This window comes from Ailuropoda melanoleuca, chromosome 8 (genome assembly GCF_002007445.2).
Source record: "Ailuropoda melanoleuca isolate Jingjing chromosome 8, ASM200744v2, whole genome shotgun sequence".
Lineage (NCBI taxonomy): Eukaryota > Metazoa > Chordata > Mammalia > Carnivora > Ursidae > Ailuropoda > Ailuropoda melanoleuca.
In genome coordinates, this window is record NC_048225.1 from 74785941 (window position 1) to 74808107 (window position 22167).

The 22167-nt window shown below is 37.0% G+C and overlaps 1 long non-coding RNA gene across 1 annotated transcript in view; it reads right to left on the reverse strand.

Moving 5' to 3' along the window:
* The window catches only part of LOC117803407, a 76661-nt gene extending 54559 nt beyond the window's left edge, over positions 1-22102 (reverse strand). Inside the window, exons 1-2 of the long non-coding RNA XR_004627242.1 lie at positions 21996-22102; positions 5786-5873 (exon numbers count right to left, since the gene is read on the reverse strand). This is a non-coding gene — a long non-coding RNA (uncharacterized LOC117803407). The remainder of the gene's footprint in view (positions 1-5785; positions 5874-21995) is intronic.
* Between the last annotated feature and the right edge of the window lie 65 nt (positions 22103-22167).

A 22167-nucleotide genomic window follows, 5' to 3' on the forward strand; every position in this document is an offset into this window, starting at 1 on the left:
AGCTCTCTTGTTGCTTACAAAGTCATACCCTGTGAGGTTGGTAGTCCACATGTCCCGCCCCTGCCCACGCTGGGGAGTGGAGGAACTGACCCTTGGGTCTTCTGTCTTCTGGATGCAAGCTTTAGAGAATCACGCTGTATCATGCCATGATCCAAAGACTTCAGAATGTGCCAGTTACACCATCAGTATTCCTGCTGGAGGTGAAATTTTATTCTCCCACTTTCCAGTGAGGAGAAGTAGAGAATTAGGAGGACCTCGATGCCATCTGACTGCAGAGCAAATGCAGGGTTACATAATCCAGATAAATCTGGAAACTCTTGAGAAGTAAAATAATCTACCCACACATCAGCCTGGGCACTGAGAAAGGAAACCACACCTTACTGTCTGTATTCATGTAGTTTTTCTATTCTGCTGTCTTCATTAGCATTTTCTTAACTTTTCCAGGACTGTCCTACCCAACCAAGAAAATAGTGTGAATGTTCATTACAGGAATTTCCCAAAAGACCCCCCAATTCTTCAACGGAAAGCATTGACTGACAGGTGTGCCCTTGGAGTCTTTGAATCCCTTGCTTGAAAATCTTCCCCTTGATCTTTCTGACAATCCTGGACTTCTTACCCCATCCTAATCAAGTCTCCACAATGAAAGATCAGATTTAAGCAAAACTTCCAATCCTCAATAAATTCTGACCTTACCTTTCCCGTAACCCCATCTAGACACGGCCAAAGCTCTGTGAAGCAGTGCTTATTTCCCCACCACACCAAGCAATAAACTCAACCCTATCTTACCAATGATTGCATTGCATATTTAGGGAGCACTCCTTTGACACTCTTAGACAATTCTTAGACACTCCTTTGTTTAACTATAACCTGAGATAGAACCAATATTTTGAGATTTTGAGTTTTACACTTAAAACTGGGGGAGGTGGGATGATTTTTATCAATTCTCTATCTTCTTCTTCTCAAAATTATTCTTCTCCATTATTTAAAAAGTTCTGAGATGATTTAAAAACTGAAATTAAGAAGAATTTCCATTATGGGTTAATTCTAAAATGAAAGTTAAATAATTTTAAGAAGCAAAACTTCACTTAATAAGCTAAAAATATAGGCAGGGACCATGTCTTCAATCTCCAAATTAAGTGATGACAAATTAAATTAATTTGGTGCGAACTGAAATACCTCCAAATGTTTATGTCTGTGTCAAATCACTTGGATTTTTCTGATGTGCGAAAACCTAGCATACAGAATTTTATTGTTGGCAGTCCCTATAAGTGTGACTTGCCCTGGGTCTATACTGATAAGGCTCCAACATAGAAGATACCTGGATAAGAGGCAAAAGAGTGTAACCAGGATAAAAGCACACATAAAACTTTATTAGATTTATTTCTAATCGGCAACCAAACAAAGCACAGTTATAAATGCCTGATACAGGTGTCTCACCAAAGAATATGATTTTAACTACAGAGACCACTGAAAGCTCTGGATGAGAGGTGTCCTGGGTCAGAGGAAAGAACTATAGGATAATCGCTGCCCTATTTACAAATATCTTTGTTTAAAAAAAAAAAAAAAAAAAAAGGACGTACAAACCCAGTGGAGATTTGAGGTATAACAGTGGACTGGAGGAGATTATGCTAAGTGAAATAAGTCAAGCAGAGAAAGACAATTATCATATGGTTTCACTCATTTATGAAACCTAAGAAATAGGAAGATTGGTAGGAGAAGGAAGGGAAGAATGAAGGGGGGGGTAAACAGGAGGAGCAATGAACCATGAGAGACTGTGGAGTCTGGGAAACAAACTGAGGGCTTCAGAGGGGAGGGGGGTGGGGGATTGCGATAGGCTGGTGATAGGTATTAAGGAGGGCACATACTGCATGGTGCACTGGGTGTTATACGCAAATAATGAATCATGGAACATTACATCAAAAACTAAGGATACACTGTATGGTGACTAACATAACAAAATAAAAATTATTTTTAAAAAATTTAAAAAAATTAAGCTAAGTCAGTAAATTCTAGCTAGGATCCTGCAAAAACTTTGGCTTTTCTTTAAAAGAGGTCTGTAAGTTTGAGGTTTGAGGATGACTGCTATACATGCTAAATCCTTACTTAAGCCAATATAAAGAAGACAAGACCTTTGGTTCAAGAAAGCAGCTAAATATAATTGTTCATCTGTTCTATCTCCCCCAAATCAGAAAAAGCACAAAAGTTGAAATAAATCCACAGTAAGCCTGAAATGCCAGGAAGGATATCATCAGTGTCCATGAACAGAAAGAATTTTCTGGTGGATGAAATCAGAAAGACTGCAAATTCCAAAAGACACACACACACACACACACACACACACACACACACACACACACACCTACCTTAATCCCATACAAATGAAGGAGAAAATCTCCTGAAAATCTGAATCCCAGATTAAACCTGTGAATCAGAGACAGCAGGGACTAGGAGAAATGGACAGGTAAGTAAGGTCAGCAGAGCAGTTGAACCCCCTCCACACTCAGAGTCGCTTTGGTGTTGCCCAAAGCAGAAAGCAAAAATACTGGTCTTCCATAAAACTGGGAGTTCTAAACCAGGATGGATAGAATGGGCTGTGGGAGAACCACATGTCCCTAGTTATCATAAGGGTTAGGAGATCTCATAGAAGAAAACAAGTATCTCCTACCCCCAAGCCTGCCTATGTCATACCTCTCCTTTGCACAGCCAACAGAGTCAGGGCTCATGTACTAATTTGCAAGGAACAAGTATCATTCCCCAGGCTGATGAAATGTGTTCTGCAAGCAACAGTGATCAGCCTAGCCTGGGGGTTTTAGCCTCTTTTATGCCACATGGACTTCTTTGTCTGATGAAGCCTATGGGGCCCTTCTCAGAACGTTTGGAAATATATAATATTTTAAATATTTGTATGATTATAAAAGAAACCAATGACATTGAAATGAAAGTATCAAAATATTTTTAAATTATAATATAAAAATATACTTGCTTCTTTATTAACACATAAAATAAGATCTAGCAGTAGGCCAAACACTGCCAAAGTTTCAAAACAGTGAGGATTATAATTCACATTTACAAACTAATGTGATAGGGAAATGTCTGTGATGTCTATCGGGGACAAAATCCCAGGTACTGCTAATACTCCTAGAGTTGTTGCCTATGTTCAAGATTGAAGGAATGGCTAAATTTCATCTTGAAGCCAGTAAAATAATATCATTTTTCCCATCTAAATTCTTGAACATCCTGAACTCTGTCTGTATTCTCTGTGGTCCTCAAGTTAAAAATCTCTGATAGTACACTCATCTACAAATATGAACAGGCAACCAGATACCAACTGCATGAGAAGGTCAACCAAATGTTTTAAAAAGTACAAGATTGCACAAAAGAGCTAATTCCTGAGGAAGAAAAATATAGGGAATTGGAAAGGATCCTCAAAAAAAAAAAACCCCACAATTTGTAACTACAGATAGTTTTTTTTTTTAAAAGATATTATTTATTTATTCGACAGAGATAGAGACAGCCAGCGAGAGAGGGAACACAAGCAGGGGGAGTGGGAGAGGAAGAAGCAGGCTCACAGCAGAAGAGCCTGATGTGGGGCTCGATCCCATAACGCTGGGATCACGCCCTGAGCGAAGGCAGACGCTTAACCGCTGTGCCACCCAGGCTCCCCAGTAACTACAGATAGTTTTAAAAGGAAAAGATGTCAAATTAAAAAAAAAATACTTCAAAACAGGATGCGATGAAAAAGAAACAGAGTTTTGGGAAATTATCAAGATTATTGAAATGTGGGCTGAACTGCAGAATGAAAGAAACTTCAGATGAAAATAGTGAGCTCGAGGGGTAAGCCAAAAGATTCTATCAGGATTGACAAGAACAAAGAGGTTAAAATGATGAGAGAAAAGATGAGATATGTATGTCTAAAAGTTCTGCCATCCATCTAGTAGGCGTTCAAGGAAGAGAAAGTAAAAAATAGAAGGAAAAAATCAATTAAGTAGCAAAAACAAGAACAGCAAGGTAAAGTTTCTGCCAGATGAACAAAGTCTCGTCAGTAGTGCAAGCAACAGCATCTAGACCCGGTCTATTAAAATACAGGAACTCCAACATTAAGTAGGAAGTTGTGATAGGCTATGAAAGAGAGAGAGTATAACTAAATGGAAAGAAAAATTAAAACAGCATCAGACCTCTCACCTGCAACAATAGATGCTAGAAGACTATAGAATAATACTTCAAATCAACCAGGGACAATTAGAATTTACATACAAAATTAAACCATCCTTTAAAAACCAGGGCAAATTTTTAAAAAATTAAAACCAGGACAAATTATTTATGCAAAGACTGAGTTGAAAATATATAGCCTTTCTGAAAAAATACAAAATAATGTACTATAACAAACTAAAAACTGAATTCAAGAAGGAAGATAACATAAGAAAAAAATTGTAAGCAAAGATAAAGCCTGTAATTAAGTTCAAATAGCAATTAATGATTGACCCTAAAGTTAACTCAATTACTAAGAAATTATTCCTAAGGAATCAGGAATCAGAATCACAATGATAGGAGAGTATGCAATATACCCAATCAATCAAAAGGATTCCAAAAGATCTGAAAATGTAAGTCGATGGTGTGGTGTTATGAAGTATGCTAAGGGATGTGTGTGCTCTGGGAGATGGAGGAGATTCATAGATTCTGATTAATTCTGGTTGTTAATAGTAAAGTTATCACTACGTGATTATAAATGTATACAAATATTTTTAAATTAGCATAACATGAAGACCCCATATTATTTCCCCCCTCTGCTTTGCCCCTCAAAAGTTTAAGAACCAAAACTGTGATGCAGCTCTAGGAAGTATAAGACCTTGAAACACGGTTTTCATGTCCTATCCTCATTCTTGCCTCCATTTTACTTTTCCTATTCTTATGTTCCCTCAATTTGGATTTCTTTACTTCTTAAAAAATTCATATTTATATTTGCACATGTGTGTATATGTCCATATTCACATATATATGTATGAGTGTATATGTTGGATTTTAGGTTATATATATATGGCCTAGGCAGGGATAGAAAAAATATACATTTATAGTTTGAGAGATGATTTCAATTAACTAAAGGCAAGGGTACGGTTTAACACATCATTTTTTTTTCTTATAATAATATTTTTTATTATATTATGTTAGTCACCATACAGTACATCCCTGGTTTTTGATGTAAAGTTCGATGATTCATTAGTTGTGTATAACACCCAGTGCACCATGCAATACATGCCCTCCTTACTACCCATCATTATTTAATCTCCATCTTACTAACGTGATCCAAAGATTACCTAGCCCAGATCTGTCCTGACCTTAAGATGGTTTTCAAACTATCTACTCTTCTGAAAATCAATGATAGCGTCACTGTATCTCTTAACCACATATGTGGAAAGAACCTTGTGTAAATTAAATTACCTTAAAGAAGCACTTGAAACATTCAAAGTGACCCGCTAACTATAGTAATGAGTAGGCTTCCTTCAAGCAGAATGAAGCAAAACCAATACCTGAGTTGTGAGAGCGTTGATTAAGAACACGAACCTGTGAGGGGCGCCTGGGTGGCACGGCGGCTGCGCGTCTGCCTTTGGCTCAGGGCGTGATCCCGGCGTTATGGGATTGAGCCCCACATCAGGCTCCCCTGCTATGACTGCTTCTTCCTCTCCCATTCCCCCTGCTTGTGTTCCCTCTCTCGCTGGCTGTCTCTATCTCTGTCAAATAAAAAAATAAAAAAATCTTAAAAAAAACAAAAAACAAAAAAAACACGAACCTGTGAGGCCGACTGTCTGGGTTAATCCACTTAGCAGCTGTGGCAACTTGGACCAGTGACCGCAACTCTTTGTGTTCAGTTTTCTCATCTGTAAAATGGGGGTGGGAGGAGTAAGAAGGTTGTTGTGAGGATTCAGTGAGGTAATGCATGCGAATCTCTTAGAGTAGAGGCTACCACAATAAGCGTTAGCTACGACTATTTTAATAAAATATTTCTCTGGAAGACATCTTTCCCAGAACGATACTAGCATTCAATCATACAAATGATGATTGTTTTGAACAATCCAGCTCAAAGCTCATTCAGAGCAGAACAGTCCAATTCTTGATGAACAACAAATAACAGAAATAAAAAACTGCTCCTTTGACTTTTTCTATTTCCATTCCTTTTGTGAGACCGTATATCTATCTAATAGTTTATTAGTAGGCATTTTCTCAAAATGCTCCATCTGAAAAATGACTAAGTCCTATAGAAAACTTCCCACGTGGTCTATGCCCACAGTAACCATACTAGTCCATCTTACCTAGTGAAACCAATTTTTCCCATTAACATAGGCTTTTATAACTGATGGTTTCCATACTGCATATTTATCAAATATAAAGGATTCCATCATCAGGGATTAGCTGCACAGGCTGGCATGGATTGGTAAGAGGTGATTTATACATCTCTTCTTACCTCCAAGTTTCATATTTACACTATTAGGAATCATCAAATCAAGGTGGTTTTTGGCTTTTTTTTTTTTTTTCCTGGAGAGAATTTGTTAAGAATTACCAGCTCCTCATTACCTCTTGTCCAAAAGAACCAGCCTTTGTAAAGTCTCCAAGTTAAGAGTATCTTTTAAGATGCAGGTATAAGATATGCTGATTTGCATATATAAAAGAAATATGGTGTAAAAAAGAACAAATATATTTCTATCTTAATGTCATACTCATGAATATAACTTTCTATTCTGGGTTAAAAATCTGAGCACAGGGGCGTGTGGCTGGCTCAGTGGTTAAACGTCTGCCTTTGGCTCAGGGCGTGATCCCAGGGTCTGGGATTGAGCCCCACATCAGGCTCCTCTGCTGGGATCCTTCTTCTTCCTCTCCCACTCCCCCTGCTTGTGTTCCCTCTCTCGTTGGCTGTCTCTCTGTCAAATAAATAAATAAAATCTTAAAAAAAAAAATCTGAGCACAAATTTTTTCAGATGCGACAGTAACTATTGTGGTAATGATGTGGTTTGATTCCACATACTAAATTAACTTGGAAATGTTGAAACATAATGTAAGTACTCTTCAAAATTCAGTCTGTTTTATCCAAAGAAGTTTAAATTCAAAATATTTTATTTTGTTCTGGAAATTTTATAAAGGGGTTTTGCCAAAAGCATTAAATATTTGATTCTACTTGTTAAGATTTGCAGGAACTGCTTTAAATTTATTATAAAAAATAACAGCAACAGCAACACATTTTCCCCTTTCATTAAGGTAGTGAAAAAACGAACTTTAAGAGCTTTTCCATAAAAATGCTCTAAAATATTCCATTAAAATTAAAAGGCAACTGCCATTTCACACGTGGTCAGATTTAACTATTCGAAGTTATTTTAGGTATATCAGCCCCCAAAGACCAAACTACCTGAGAGTCCAGCTGTGTTCAAAGATCTCCAGAACCCAGCCTCCAAAGTTGGATAGGGCTGGTACAAAGGGTTGTTAAACCTGAGAAGGAAAGGATAGTTCTGGTAGTATTTGATCCCCTAAAAATCCTCACTTGATTAGAGGTTCCTAATGACACAATCACCCTACAGTGGCCAGGGAGAAATCTACACTAGACCATGCTTAGAACAAAAGCCCAATCCAATATTGAGAGGTGTGACCCCCCCACACCCCTGCCATCAGAAACGGTGAACTGAGAATCTTAATAGCAAGCAATCTTCCAGGGTTGTGAGAAATAATGGCATTTCAGTTGAAATCTTAAGCTTTCGTGATTATAAAAAGTATCTTTAAAATGCTACAATAATATGCATATTTGCCATTAAATATTATACTCCTCCTGGTATGGTTCTCCTTGCCCAGTTTTGTTTTATAGCAATATTTATGCATTTTAAATATGATTTAAACTTTAGTTTGCCACAGAGATATGTAGTTTCCTGTATGAGTAATTTATTTATTTCTTAGGGTGGTCCGTTATACATATGTTTAATTAGCCTTAGAATCAGGTTGTTAAATACTTGTTTAAATGTCCCAAATATCAAGAAATAAGAGTACCCTATATTTTTCAGGAATTTATTATTGACTTTTGCACTTAAACCTTAACAATCTTTCACTAGAACCCCTGTTAGGGTTTCCCGGAACCCCAACAAATTTTGACATAACTTACTTTTACCATAGTACCAGATGCTTATGTCTTTGGAATTTCATTTTTTGGTATAAAAGAAAGTTATCCCAAAAAAGTGAACTAATGACTACAAGATCAAAAACTATGGACACAAACGATACAGTAAACACATTTAAAAGCCAACAGACTTGTCGGTAAATGTTAACATCTTACTTCCTGCACCAGTGTTAGAAAGAGGATATGGGGGTGGGAATGTTTTTGTTTGGCTTGTTTGCTTAGTGTTAAGTGAAAAGTAAAGGGCTTGAAACCATCCATACTTGGGGTATAATTCTGACTCTTCCATTTACTCATTTGTTTGACCCTGAGAAAGTCACTTGACTTCAAGTGACTTTTAAATTTCATCAGATTTCCTTTCAGATCCACCAAAAAATGAGAAAACAAAAATAATGAACACTCTTTTAATGATCTTATTTATACAAATATGGTGTTAATACTGAGAAAAGCTAGAACAACAGTAACTTTCAGATTAGGCTTTAACCTTTCCTCAAAATATCCCTGTTAAGGAACCTCTCAGCTTTGCCTTGGAATGATTTCTTATTGTCAAGTGTGGCTATACGTCATTTCTTATGTTAAGTATGGAAAATGAAGGATTTCTTCAACTTCCCACGCACCCTCAGTACTTGCTTTGCAAGCCACTGGCTTCTCTTCCACCTGAATCAAGGAAGGGGCGATTTCCAGTCTACTCACCTATGCATTTACTGTGAGCGTAACTCCATTTGTTGGAAAGCCGCCATATGTTTATGAGAGCCTAAGGGATATTGGGTGGTTGTCATCTTTCTCTGGCTCCCTCCCGCCACACCAAATGCCCTGGCAAGGCGGCTACACCTGGACACTGCATTCCCTGCAGAGCACCTTGTTACCAAAATTGTAGAATATTTGGACCAAGTTCAGAGAAGAGTTACTAAAAGGATTAAGGGGCTGAGGGGACCAATTTATAAGGAACTCAGAAATGTTTGGTTAAGTGGTAATTACCTTAAAGAGGTGTGGTGGCTCTGACATTAAGTTTGAATTTCAAGCCATACTTGACAAAAAGGCCTCTTTTCAGGCCTCCACATTCAGAAATACTCCAAAGAAGGGGCAGAATCTCCCTCTTGCTTGGCCCTCTGAGCAGTGCACAGGCTGCTTGGGTGGTATTCACAGTTCAGTGCAGTGACCTCTACACACAGGCACAGAAGTCAGCACTATGAAGCCAAGAGCTCATTTAAGACAGCTGGAAGATGCTTCAAGAAAGTCTTCTCAGGAATCATGAGGAACAAGCTGGGTTGTGACAGGCTAGTTCCTCCATCCCAGCGAAGCACTATCCACACCCCATGGCCAATCTCTGCTTGATGGGGGGTACCATTTAATAAGAGCTCCCGACTGACTCCAAGTGTGCAAGTCTGTCTAAAATACACTGCTTGGAATTTCTTTAAGAAGGACAGCTCCCACTTGGCCAAAGAAGAAAACCTGAAAACACCTGTAACAGTCAAGGAGGCTGAAAGAGATCATTCCTCAGAGTAGTATTGCCTAAAATGTTGTCCAGGTGATATTGCTCTGTGTTACACACATTTACAAAGAAAAAAGCTAAAAACTGGAATAAATGAAGTCCACCTTTATGTACGTGTTCTTAAACACTAGTATATCTCAGAGCCATTTATATATCGAAGTCTATTGCATCTCACTCAGGAGGGGAGAGTAGTGTATATACTATTTCCCAAATTCAAATTGGGCTTGGAATGCTTTATTCCTGAAGTACAGATTCTTTGTGTTCACAGCTACTTCTGTAACGCCTTTTATAATGCTGCACTCGGTAAATGAATAATGAAATGTATGGACCAGCCTAGGCTAAAACACAGGTTTTTAAATCTAATCCACTCCTCTTTCTACCACGCAAATATCCTAGCTACTCTTCACTTATAAGAAGCGTTTCATCTATATAAATGAAACGAAATTTGTTAACTAGAAGCATTGACTTGAAGCTACAAAAGGTCAAGCTCGAGGGCCTTCTGCTTTCTTGAGTCATCCAGGTAAGTATGTATTTATATTTTTTTCTTGAAGAAGCCCCACAAAACTGTATAGCCTTTATATCCTGTAAACTTGCTGCGACCATATAAGATGAAAATAGCCCAATGGGTTTTCGCCAAATTTATAAGTTGTGATTGAGACACTTTGGATTACTCTGGGGTCACCTTTGAGAGAGAGATATTTATCCTCCTATGTGGCTAAAATATATATCTAAATAAGAACTAAATCTAGGTTCATTATTTCTATACTCTTCATAATTACATGAACTTTAACCATCTCACTTCTTAACATTCCTCTTAAGACATTTACTACATCTACTATTTGGTTAAATAAGCATCTTACCCAATAGTTTTACTTCCACTCTCCCACCTCTCAATATTTTCAGACTATGAATAGCCACTCTGAAATCATCATGTTGTAAATATCACCACAAATGGAATTCCTTCTGACGACCATCTGAAGTTTCTGTGTCAATTTGTTTCCATGAGTGGGGGCTGCCATAGTTAAACTTGAATCTACAGCACTTCAATTTGGCATTCTACTACAATTCTTTAAAAGCTTCATTTATATTGATCTTGTCTTTTGGAATTTCCTGTAGGCTGCCTCAGATAAAATAATTTCCAGGCTAGTCTTTGTCTTGTCTGATCTCTCATTTGACAATATGCCTTCAAAATCAAATCTTATCATTTAATCCAAAACAAAAAATTTATTATGAATATTAAATCAGTAATTTCACAGACTGGCCTTAGTAATTCATTTTTACCATGATTGAGAAGCCAGTGTTTAAGCTTAGACTATTGATGTTCAAAACTTTGCAAATTTCGTCCAGACTATTCATAATTTAACAAGATATGCTAACAAGCACACACACACACATCACTATCCAACCACTCTGTGTCTTAGACCAAATAAAGGCTTTGCCCTCTCATTTTTCAAGTAAACTTGTAGTCCAGATTATAAAACCAGGACTGAGTATAAAAGCCAAACGTTTTACCTTCCTGTGTTTCCTTCCCATCATCTTCCTGAGTTGGTGACTATGAAAATATGCTAAGTCCAAAATAGCAGCTGCATATTGCCAGCTTGGCCTCAGTCATTTCCAAGCCAACGGGGAATTGACAGACTCCCCCTTTACAAGTCTAGTGTTTGTAAATATCCAATGAAATGACTTCATTCAGTCAATTATTTCTGGAGAAAGTTGGCAGAATAACGTAGTAATTAAACCGAGGACTGATGGAAACTGTTAAACAGGAGAGCTATTTTGCACAGCAGTTCACGTTAGTGCTTTTAATGCATTTTCATTTTAAAAAAATGCTTGAAATACTAGGGCAATTAAAAAGAACTACCTCTTCGTTGAGAAACATATTTAAAATTCCAGGGAAGATGGCATATGGAAAAGAAGGAGAAACTCAGTTTTCCAGGATCATCTTGGAATCAGTATGATTTGTTTTAAGTATAATGAATTGTGAAATCAAAACAAAACTGGATTCGAATGTAAGTAGAAAAGACATCCCAAAACCAGAACGTCATGTACTCAAGACTCAATTGCCTGTGTGCTAGGTATTCACTTCATAGTGAATACGCTGTCCGCCGCATGTTTTTGCTCAGTCCAGTTTCCCTTTGGTTCCTCCAGCTGGCCGCCAGCATACCTTGATTCATCCATCCGATCATTCATTTGCTCAACAATATTGAGCCATCACCTCAGGCACTGCTCTAGTTACTTGCTACGCAGTTGTAAATAAAAAAAACTTTCCCACATACCTCTCCTAACTGCCTAATGGTTATGCACTTGGAGAGACAAAAATTCTAATACAAAGAAATAAACTGGAATCCAAAAGCTGATGGAAAGAGCTCTGAATGCTTCCCAAAGGACAATGCAAGCTGTTAAATTGCTTATGTCACTTCATTTTTTATTAAGTTTTTAATTTTAATTCCAGTACAGTTAACATAGTGTTATATTAGTTTCAGCTGTACAATAGTAATGCAACAATTCTATACATTACTCAATGCTTATCATGATTAAGTGTACTCTTAATTCCCATCACCTATTTCACCCACACCCCCACCTACCTCCTCTCTGATAACCATCAGTTTGTTCTCTATAGCTAAGAGTCTATTTCTTGGTTTGTCTCTTTTTTAATCCTTTGACCATTTGTTCTGTTTCTCAAATTCTACATAGGAGTGACATCATATGGTATTTGTCTTTCTCTGACTGACTTATTTCACTTAACATTATACTCTCTAGCTCCATCCATGTTGTTGAAAATGGCAAGATTTCATTCTCTTTTAAGGCTGAATAATATTCCATTGTGTGTATATATACCACCTTTTCTTTATCCATTCATCTATTGATGTACACTTGGGCTGCTTCCATAATTTAGCTATTGTAAATAATGCTGGCAAATCATAGGGGTGCATGTATCCCTCTGAATTAATGGTTTTGTATTTTTGGGGTAAATACCCAGTAGTGTGATTACTGGATTGTATGTTAGTTCTATTTTTAACTTTGTGAGGAATTTCATACTGTTTTCCACAGTAGCTATGGCAGCTTGCATTCCCACCAACAGTGCATAGGGGTTCCCATTTCTCCACATCCTCGCCAACACTTGTTTCTTGTGTTTTTCATTTTAGACATTCCGACAGGTGTGAGGTGATCTCATTGTAGTTTTGATTTGCATTTCCCCGATGATGAGTGATGTTGAGCATTTTTTCATGTGTCTGTTAGCCATCTGGATGTTTTATTTGGAGAAATATCTGTTTGTATCTTCTATTTTTTAATCGGGTTGTTTTTTGGGAGGTATTGAAATGTATCAGTTCTTTATATATTTTGGATACTAACCCTTTATCAAATATGCCCTTTGAAAATATCCTCTCCCATTCAGTAGATTGCCTTTCAGTTTTGTTCATTATTTCCTTTGCTGTACAGGAGCTTTTTATTTTGGTGCAGTTTCAGTAGTTTTTTTTTGTTTTTATTTCCCTTGCCTCAGGAGACATCTAGAAAAATGTTGCTACAGCCAATGTCAAAGTGCAGCACTTCATTTTTAAGATACTCTAACATACAAAATAACCACCATCTTTCCTAGTACGATGGCATAGATACAAAGCCTAAAAAAAAGGGGGAAACTTTTGGGTCATTTGTAACAATCTAAAGAATGGAGTAAGAGAAATTGGCAAATATCAAGAACAACTTAGGGAAACCAAGCCAGAAAATTCCAAGGTAGAATGAAATTGGACAAGTTAGTGACTAAAAAGAGTTTCTGCTACACTTCAGAAATATTTCTCATTTCTCTTTGTCAGTATTTAACTTACTAAAGATTCTTCTGGATGAATAATCATACTCCTTTGAAAACAAATAACATGGGGGTGTGGAGTTAAGGACTGTCAGTCATTCACATGCTGCTTGTATGAGCTACATAAGAATTTAATGAAATGTTTGGCACAGTTCTTTGTAAACTGAGGAATGCTATAAAGTTAGAATGGCAAAGTAGTTAAGATCATAGATTCTGGAGCTGTATTGTCTGAATTTGAAAACTAGCTCTACTAATAACAAGCTATGCAAGTTTAGGCAACTAATTTAATCTCTTGATGCCTTAGTTTCCTCATCTACAAAATGGGAATAATAGTTGAAACTATTCCACAAGGTTGTTGAAAGGTTAAATTAGTTAATATAAGTAAAGCACTTAAAACAGTGCTGGGACTTGCCCTTTTGACCAAAACAGAGTAACAGGGACTGATTTTATGCTCCCTCCTAAAGCTACCAAAAACACCCAAATAGGATATGAAATAGAACATGAAATAATGATTATCAAGACAGTACATCAGGCAATGGAGGACAGTAATCCCTGAGACATGGGAAACAAATGAAGCAAGCCTGAATGATTGCCCTAATTTACTAACTTGAGAGAGTTCATAGGCCACAGTATAGAAGGGAGTTGAGGGGAGGATCCAGGCAAAGCTTGCAGGACTCCCTAAGGTGAGGAGCTGGAGTCCAGAGTGTGAGCAGAAGAACAAGGGGGTTAGAAAGTGCAAGATAAAGTACCAGAAAGGAGAGAGTTGGGAAAAAAATAAAAATAAAAAGGCAAAAACAAAAACAAAACAAAACAAACAAACAATGGGGATCGGCAGAGCATCCCCTCAAGTATTCAGCAGAGTAGTGATAAGCACACACCATGTGAGGAAACTATGTAAGACCAGGGCAAGAACTATCCAAAAACACCAGAAAGTATAGTACACAGTACTGACATAGGTCCAGGAATAGTGCCTTTTGTCACCAGTCAGACTGAAAAACCTCAAAATTCGCAGAACATTTGGTAGAGTACCCAGAAGATTCTTATCCCAGTAACAGGAAATAATTAGTCTTGACTAAATATTTCTCTGTCATATCTAACACATTTTAAAACGATTTTCAAAGGGGTGCCTGGGTAGCTCAGGAGTTTGTGTCCAAATCTTGATTTACGCTCAGGTCATGATCTCAGGGTAACGGAATTGAGCCTTGCGATGGGCTCTGTGCTCAGCGTGGAATCCGCTTGAGATTCTCTCTCTCCCTCTGCCCCTTCCCCCATTTGTGTACTCCCTTTCACTCTCTCTCTCAAATAAATAAATAAATCTTTAAAAAAATAACTCTCAAAAAAGATAAAACTATTTCCAAGTAGCAACTGCATCTCAGAACAAAGTTCAAAAGTATTTATAGGAAAACAAAAATAGCAAGCCAAATTTACAAGGTAAAATTCACAGCATGAATCAACTCAAAGATTACCAGTTTTGAAAAGGAGAACAATATAAATCAAAATGGGGAAAACTAGTCAACTGAAACTGACCCAGAACTAACACAGGTGTTAGAATCATGAGACAATGACATTAATTATAATTAATAATGACATCATTATTATATTCCACATGTTCAAAAAGTATGGACAGACATTAAAGATATTAAAAAAAGACCCACGTTGAACATCTATAGATGAAAGCTACAATGTCTGTGATGAAAAAGACACACCAAATGGAATTAGTAGAAATTAGACATTAGACAAGAAAATATCAGTGAACTTGAAGACATAGCAATAGAAACTATACAAAATGAAGCAAAAAATATTAAAATATGAAAAGAGCATCAGGAAACAATAAGAAAATGTCAAGTGGTCAACAAACACGTAATGGAAGTCCCCAAAGAAGAGAGTGGAGAAGATGGAAAATATGTTTGAAGAAATAATGGCCAGAAAATTTTCAAATTTGATGAAAACTAAAACTCGACACATCCATATAACCTTAACACAAGAAATATGAAAGAAATATGAAGAAAAGTACACCATGAAACATAATACTCAAGTTGCTTTAAAAAAAAAAAAGAATACAAAGGAAGATAGGGAAAGGGAACAACATTTGAGACAAAAAGAGCAAAGACTGGAATGTTTAGTTTTGATTTTAGGTTTAGCTTAGAGGTTTAAGACCTAAACATAATAATCACATTAAATGTTAAACATAATAATCACATTAAATGTAAATGGGTCAACAGACCAATTAAAAGGCAGAAATTGTTAGATTAGATAGAAAAGCAAGACCAACTATGTACTGCCTAAAAGAAAGTTACAAGTAGGTTAAAAGTGTAAAGAAAATAAACAAGAAAAGGAAAAAGAAAAACCAAGCTAACATTAATCAAAGAATGCTAGACTAGTATATTAATATCAGACTAAGATTTCAGACTAATATTATCAGGCAAAAGAAGGGAAGATTTTATATTAATAAGTGGATCAAATAATCAACAAGGCATACAATCTTAAATGTTTACACACCTAATAACAGAGCTTCAAGACACATAAAGCAGGGCACCTGAATGGCTCAGATGGTTAAGTGTCTGTCCTTGGCTCAGGTTGTGATCTCCAGGTCCTGGGATGGAGCCCCATGTCAGGCTTCCAGCTCAGTGGGGAATCTGCTTCTCCCTCTGCCTCTCCCTCTGCTTCTCCCTCTGCCTTTCCCCCCTGCTCGGGCTCTCTCTCTGTCTCTGTCTCTCTCTCTCAAATGAATAAATAAAATCTTTTTAAAAAAGACACATAAAGCAAAACTGACAGAAGCACAAAAAGAAATGGACAAATCCAGAATTACAGAAGCAAATTTCAATTCTCTTCTCTCAATTGATTAAATAAAAAACCAGTAATGATATGGGGGACTTAAAAATCACAATCAACCAAAATTGACTTGATTGGTACTAACAGAACACTCCATCTAACAATAATAAAATACACATTCATTTTATTGACACACAAAACATTTCCCAAGAGAGACTACATTCTGGGGCATAAAACAAGTCTCATTAAATATAAAAGCATTCGAATTATACAAACTTCTTTGATCACAACAGAATTAAATTAAAAATAAATCACAGGTCTCTAGAAATCTCTAAATATTTTCAACTAAACAACAGATTTTTAAATAATCGGTAACTAAAAGATGAACTTTTTTTAAAAAACTAAAATTTTGAATTGAAGGAAAGTAATAAAAACAATACATCAAAATTCATGGGAATCTGCTAAAGCAGTACAGAGGAGAAAATTTATAGCACTGAACATTTATTTAGAAAAGAAGAAAGGTTTTAAATCAAGACCTCAATTTCTACTTTATACAAGAGCAAGGGAAACCCAAAGTAAGTATAAAATAGTAAAGATTAGAGAAGAAATAACAAATGTAGAAAACCAATAAATAGAGAAATTCAGTAAAACCAAAAGCTGGTTGTTTAAGAAAAATAGAATTGATAAACCTCTAAGGAGAGTGATCAGAAAAAGAGACAAGATATAAATTACCAATATCAGGAATTACAGAAGTGATACAGTAAAAAACCTAGTCATTAAAAAGATGTAGGCGTTCAGGGTCCCTACGCCACCCTTAGTTTTGATAATTAGCACTAGAAATACTCAAAGTCTGTTATATTCATAATTACAGTTTATTACAATGAACAGATACAATTAAAATCAGCAAAGGCAATGGGGTGCCTGGGTGGCTCAGTTGGTTAAGCGCCTGCCTTAGGCTCAGGTCTTGATCCCGGGGTCCTAGGATCGAGCCCTGCCTGCGTCAGGTTTCTTGCTTGGCAGAGAGCCTATTTCTGCCTCTCCCCCTGGCTTGTGCATTCTCAATCTCTCTCTTAAATAAATAAATAAATAAATAAATAAATAAATAAATAAATAAATTCTTTTAAAAAAAATCAGCAAAGGCAAAATGCATCTAGAGACAAGTCCAGAAAAAAAAAATCTGACATAAATTTCCAGTTGTCCTTTCTCAGTGTAATTGTGCAGACTGCACTTAATTCTCCCAGGAACACGTACAAAATATCACCAACTAGGGAAGCTCCTTGTTGTGTAGGGTTCTTATTGGACGGTCATGCAGGCATGGAACACTCATATGACTGACTTTAGCTACCTACCCAGTCTCTAGCCCCTCCAGAGATCAAACTGATAAAGCATGGCGTAGGAATCCAGGTAGACAAAAGCAGGCATTCACCATAAATTACATAGCATATGCCATCTAATGAGCACAAAAGCCCTAGGTATATAAAGACAATTTTATCACACAGGACATTCCAAGGGTTTAGAGGTCTTCTCCCAGGAGCCAGTCAATGGCTACTCCTTTCTTTGAAATGTTCAGGGTTTGACCATCACAAACCCTCCAAGTGATCCCTTTACTGGACACTAAGAAAATATTATGAACAGCTTTATGCCAATATAGTCAACAACTTAAATGGGGATTGGGATAGGCCGATGGTGGGTATTAAGAAGGGCACATATTGCATGGTGCACTGGGTGTCATACACAAATAATGAATCATGGAACATTGCATCAAAAACTGGGGATGTACTGTATGGTGACTAATATAACAAATATATATATATATAATATATATATATATAAAGAAACAAATATCTTGAAAGAAAAACTATGAAAAGTCACTCAAGAATAAATAATCTAAATAGCCCTATATCTGTCAAAGAAATTCAATTTGTGGTTAATAAGTTTCCCACGAAGAAAACTGCAGATGGCTTCACTGGTAAATTCTACCAAGTATAAAAGGAAGAATTAATACCAGAGCTACACAAGTCTTCCAGAAAATGGAAAAGAAAAAATATTTCTCATTTGGTGAGACCAGTATTAACCTGATTCCAAAACAAGGCAGACATCACACAAAACAATCACACACTAGTATCCCTCAGGAACACATGCAAAAATGCTAAACAAAGTTTTAGTCAATCAAGTCCAAGAATATATAAAAAGCGTAATATATTATGTCTAAGTAAAGTTTATCTCAGGATGCAAGATTGGTGTAACACGAGTCAATCAACGCAACTCACCATATTAACAATCTAAAAAAGAAAAATCCTATTATCACCTTAACAGACCCAGAAAAAGCATGCAAGAAAATCCATTATCTATCTCTGTTAAGAGCTCTCAGCAAACTGGGACCAGAAAGGAATTTCAACAGCATGATAAAAGGCATCTACTGAAAAACCTAAAGCTAACACCATATTTAATGGTAAAAGGCTTTATGCTTTCCCCTAAGATCAGAAACAAGACAGGGTATTCAATCTCATTTCTATTCAACATTATACTGGTGGGTCTTGGCCAGTGCAATAAGGCAAGAAAATAAATAAATGGCATGCAGATTCAAAAGAAAGAAATAACATTGTTATTTGTAGACATGATCACCCCTGTAGAAAATCCAATTAAATCTACCTTAAAAAATGCTGTTATAACTAATAAGTGTATTTATCATGGTTGATCAACAAACATAAATCAATTTTATTTCTATATAGTAGATACAAACAGAAATTGAATATTGAATTAAAAGTGCTATTTACAATAGGTCATGCTATTAACTATTTGGGGGTAAATCTGACAGAAGATGTGCAAAATCCGTATACTGAAAACTGCGGAATACTGTTGAAATACTATTTTAAGCCTTTATTTAAAAAAATAAAATGGCATCTTGATTCTTCTCAACCTATTTTTAGTTTTTTATTTACTAACCAATGAGTCCATGGCTACAACTAGCAATAAGTAATAAATGGGGTTAACGTTATTTACCATCACAGAAATTCATACTAAAAAGGAATCTCAGAATACATGAAATGTGGAAATGTTTCTCAATACTTAACTTGGAAAGGTTTAGTCTTTCAACATTTATTTGAAAGGTCAGTAGGCATCAAACATTGTTATACACTGGTTGAATAAAAAGATGTATCCCCTGATCTTACGGAGCTGTTACCTAATAGAGGGAAACAGAAAATAAACAAGCAAGCAAACAATGCAAATTACTTAAGAGTTGTAATTAGTATTATTAAAGTAATAAAGAACACAGAAATGGGGGGGTGGGAGGGGTGCTATTTGGATAGGGTGGTCGTTGAAAGTCTGTGGACATTCAATTCAAAACCTGAAGCAAAAAGAACCAGCCTGACAAGGGGAAGATTATTATGGCCAAATAGAACAGCATTTGGGAAAGCCCGGTGTAGGGCAGTAGTTGGTAGGGTGAGAGCCTGACATGTTCCAAATCTCCAAAGAAAGTCAATCTGGCTGGAGTGTAGGGACTATGGAGTAAAGGGAAAGATAAGCCTAATGATCACTTAAGAGAGGTAAGCAGGGGTCAGATCACACAGGCTCACACAGGAACTGGTATTTTATTTAAAGTGCAACAGGAAGTCATTTTACAGTTTTAACCAGACTACACACATTAGATTTTCATTTTTTAAAAGATTATCTCTAGTTGTTCTGGTAGAGAATCAACTGGAGGGAATATAAGGATCTAAGTTATCACAGATGATCCCCTTTTGCCATAAACACATAAAACTGCTGAAAAACATAAAACATATTTTTATTTAAAAGAAAAAATAGAGGGGCGCCTCGGTGGCTCAGTCAGTTGAGCCTACAACTCTTGATTTCTGCTCAGGTCATGATCTCAGTCAGGGTCCTGAGATTGAGCCCTGCATCCGGTTTCCACACTCAGAGGGGTGTCTGCCTCTTTCCCTCACTCTCTCCCTCTGTCCCTCCCCCCACTCATGCTCTCCCACTCCCCCACCAAACAAATAAATAAATCTTTAGGGAAAAAAAAAAAAGAAAAAATATATCCTAGAACGTAAAAGAAATCAAAAAGAGGTGTAGAAAGCAAACCCAAGGGGGAGTCTACCCGAATATAAGTGCTGGGGGTTGGGAGTCCTGTACACATTTGAAGACAAGATCACTGAAATAAAGTTCACAGACTGGAAAGGACGGTCCATGTGATAACAGAGAATTAGAAAAAACTCGGCCTACTGATAACCTGAGCCCTGATCATATGTGGGGGAGAGATCCAAATCTATATCACAAGTTGAAAAAATTACTTTAAATTTGATTTAAAGCAACTCAAAGTTCTAGCACCCAGCAAAACCAATCTGCAAGACAGTCTCTCAACCCAGGATACAGAGGACTTTCACAAAGCAAAAAACTTCTTTGATAAGCTCCCAATAAAATATTACGTCATTTGAAGAAACCAGTCACCATGAGGGAAAGCCAACAGAAACAAGAGTTAGAACCTTGCAAACTGGAAATTGTAATTTTATACAGATGTTATTTTTTACTATATAATCTCAAATTTTGGTTTTCATTCAGGGCTGATGCAAAACCTTTTAAAATACCATAATATCCATCTCTATTAAGGATATTGATAATTCTTGAAATTCACCCAGAGCAAAAAAAAAAAAAGTTTATGTATAAAATTTAACACGAGGCATACAGGGTGCTTCATTTTTACTACATGGCTGATGCTTGTAAATGGGAAACCGAGTTAATTACCATTGGTCCTGATCCCCATCTGCTCGATAATCTGTTTCTTTAAAATATTTAGCCCATGTCCCAAACCTGGAGGAGCTGTCTTGCCAATCCTTTTAAATTGCACTTAATTTTCAAATGTTAGGGAAAACAAGTCCACATTTAAAATGAATTGGTTGTGCACACTTAAATTTCAGAAATCATTTTTAAAAGTTCAATGGTGTCAGGAGGAATTCCAAACATCCTTCACCTTCTGGTCACCTATCTAAACCTGAAATACTCATTCCACCCCTTTCTCTTGGTGTGGCATTTTATTTTCAGTCTACTTCATTTCAATTTGTTTAAAAATATTGGTAAACCAAAGCCAAAAGTCACACTTGGGATTTTGAAACGTAAGCCAAAATAATGAGGGTTTTTTTTTAATGCAATATAATGAGAATCATGAAAAACAGAGTAACTGGTCTCTTTTAAATCGTTTCGATCTATACGTATTCTGCATCTTAATTTCGCTTGAAATGAAAAAATGGAAGCGCAGACGAGGGTTCAAAGTCGAACCAAACAATGAAATTAGGACTGCAGGAGAGAAAAGCCTAGTGTTTCCCCACACCTCAGCGCCGACATTGTTTTACATTGTCTTCTCTGAATGAAAAACTGATGAGAGATCATTTTTAAGTAGATTAAAGCATCCCTTAGGAGAAAAGTTACAGATATGCGAGAATCATTCACAAAACATCATGGCAACAACCCACAATCAGATTTGGGAGACCTGGCTTCCCATTATTATGCCCCAGCCCTCTAAAATGTTTCTTCACAACTAAAGGCCTAACTCTGAACGTTCTCTTGAGTCAATTCGCAGGATAAGCCCAGCGCAGTTTTGAAAAAACCCTCCACAGGCCGCGAACTTCACCCTCCCTAAACGTGCAAGGAGAAGGCTCCGCCCCAGTCTCTTCCCAGAGGACCCGGGAGGCAGTTGCGGCCGCTCTTTTCCGCCACCAACTTGTAGCCACTTCCTCACTGCCTGTTTATTTGCACCCTCATCCCATCTCCATTACTCCCCTTACCTCGTGAAACTCTTAACCCAACGAGAATAGGACACAGGGAGAGCGATCAGACTCAGTTTAAAGTCCTAAATGTCTCTGCGGCCGAGATTTCGTAAGGCAGTTTTTCCGGCACCGCCGGAGGCAACTCGACGGCAGCTGGGCCCTGCAGCGGGCGAGAGGGGGCCTTGTAGCC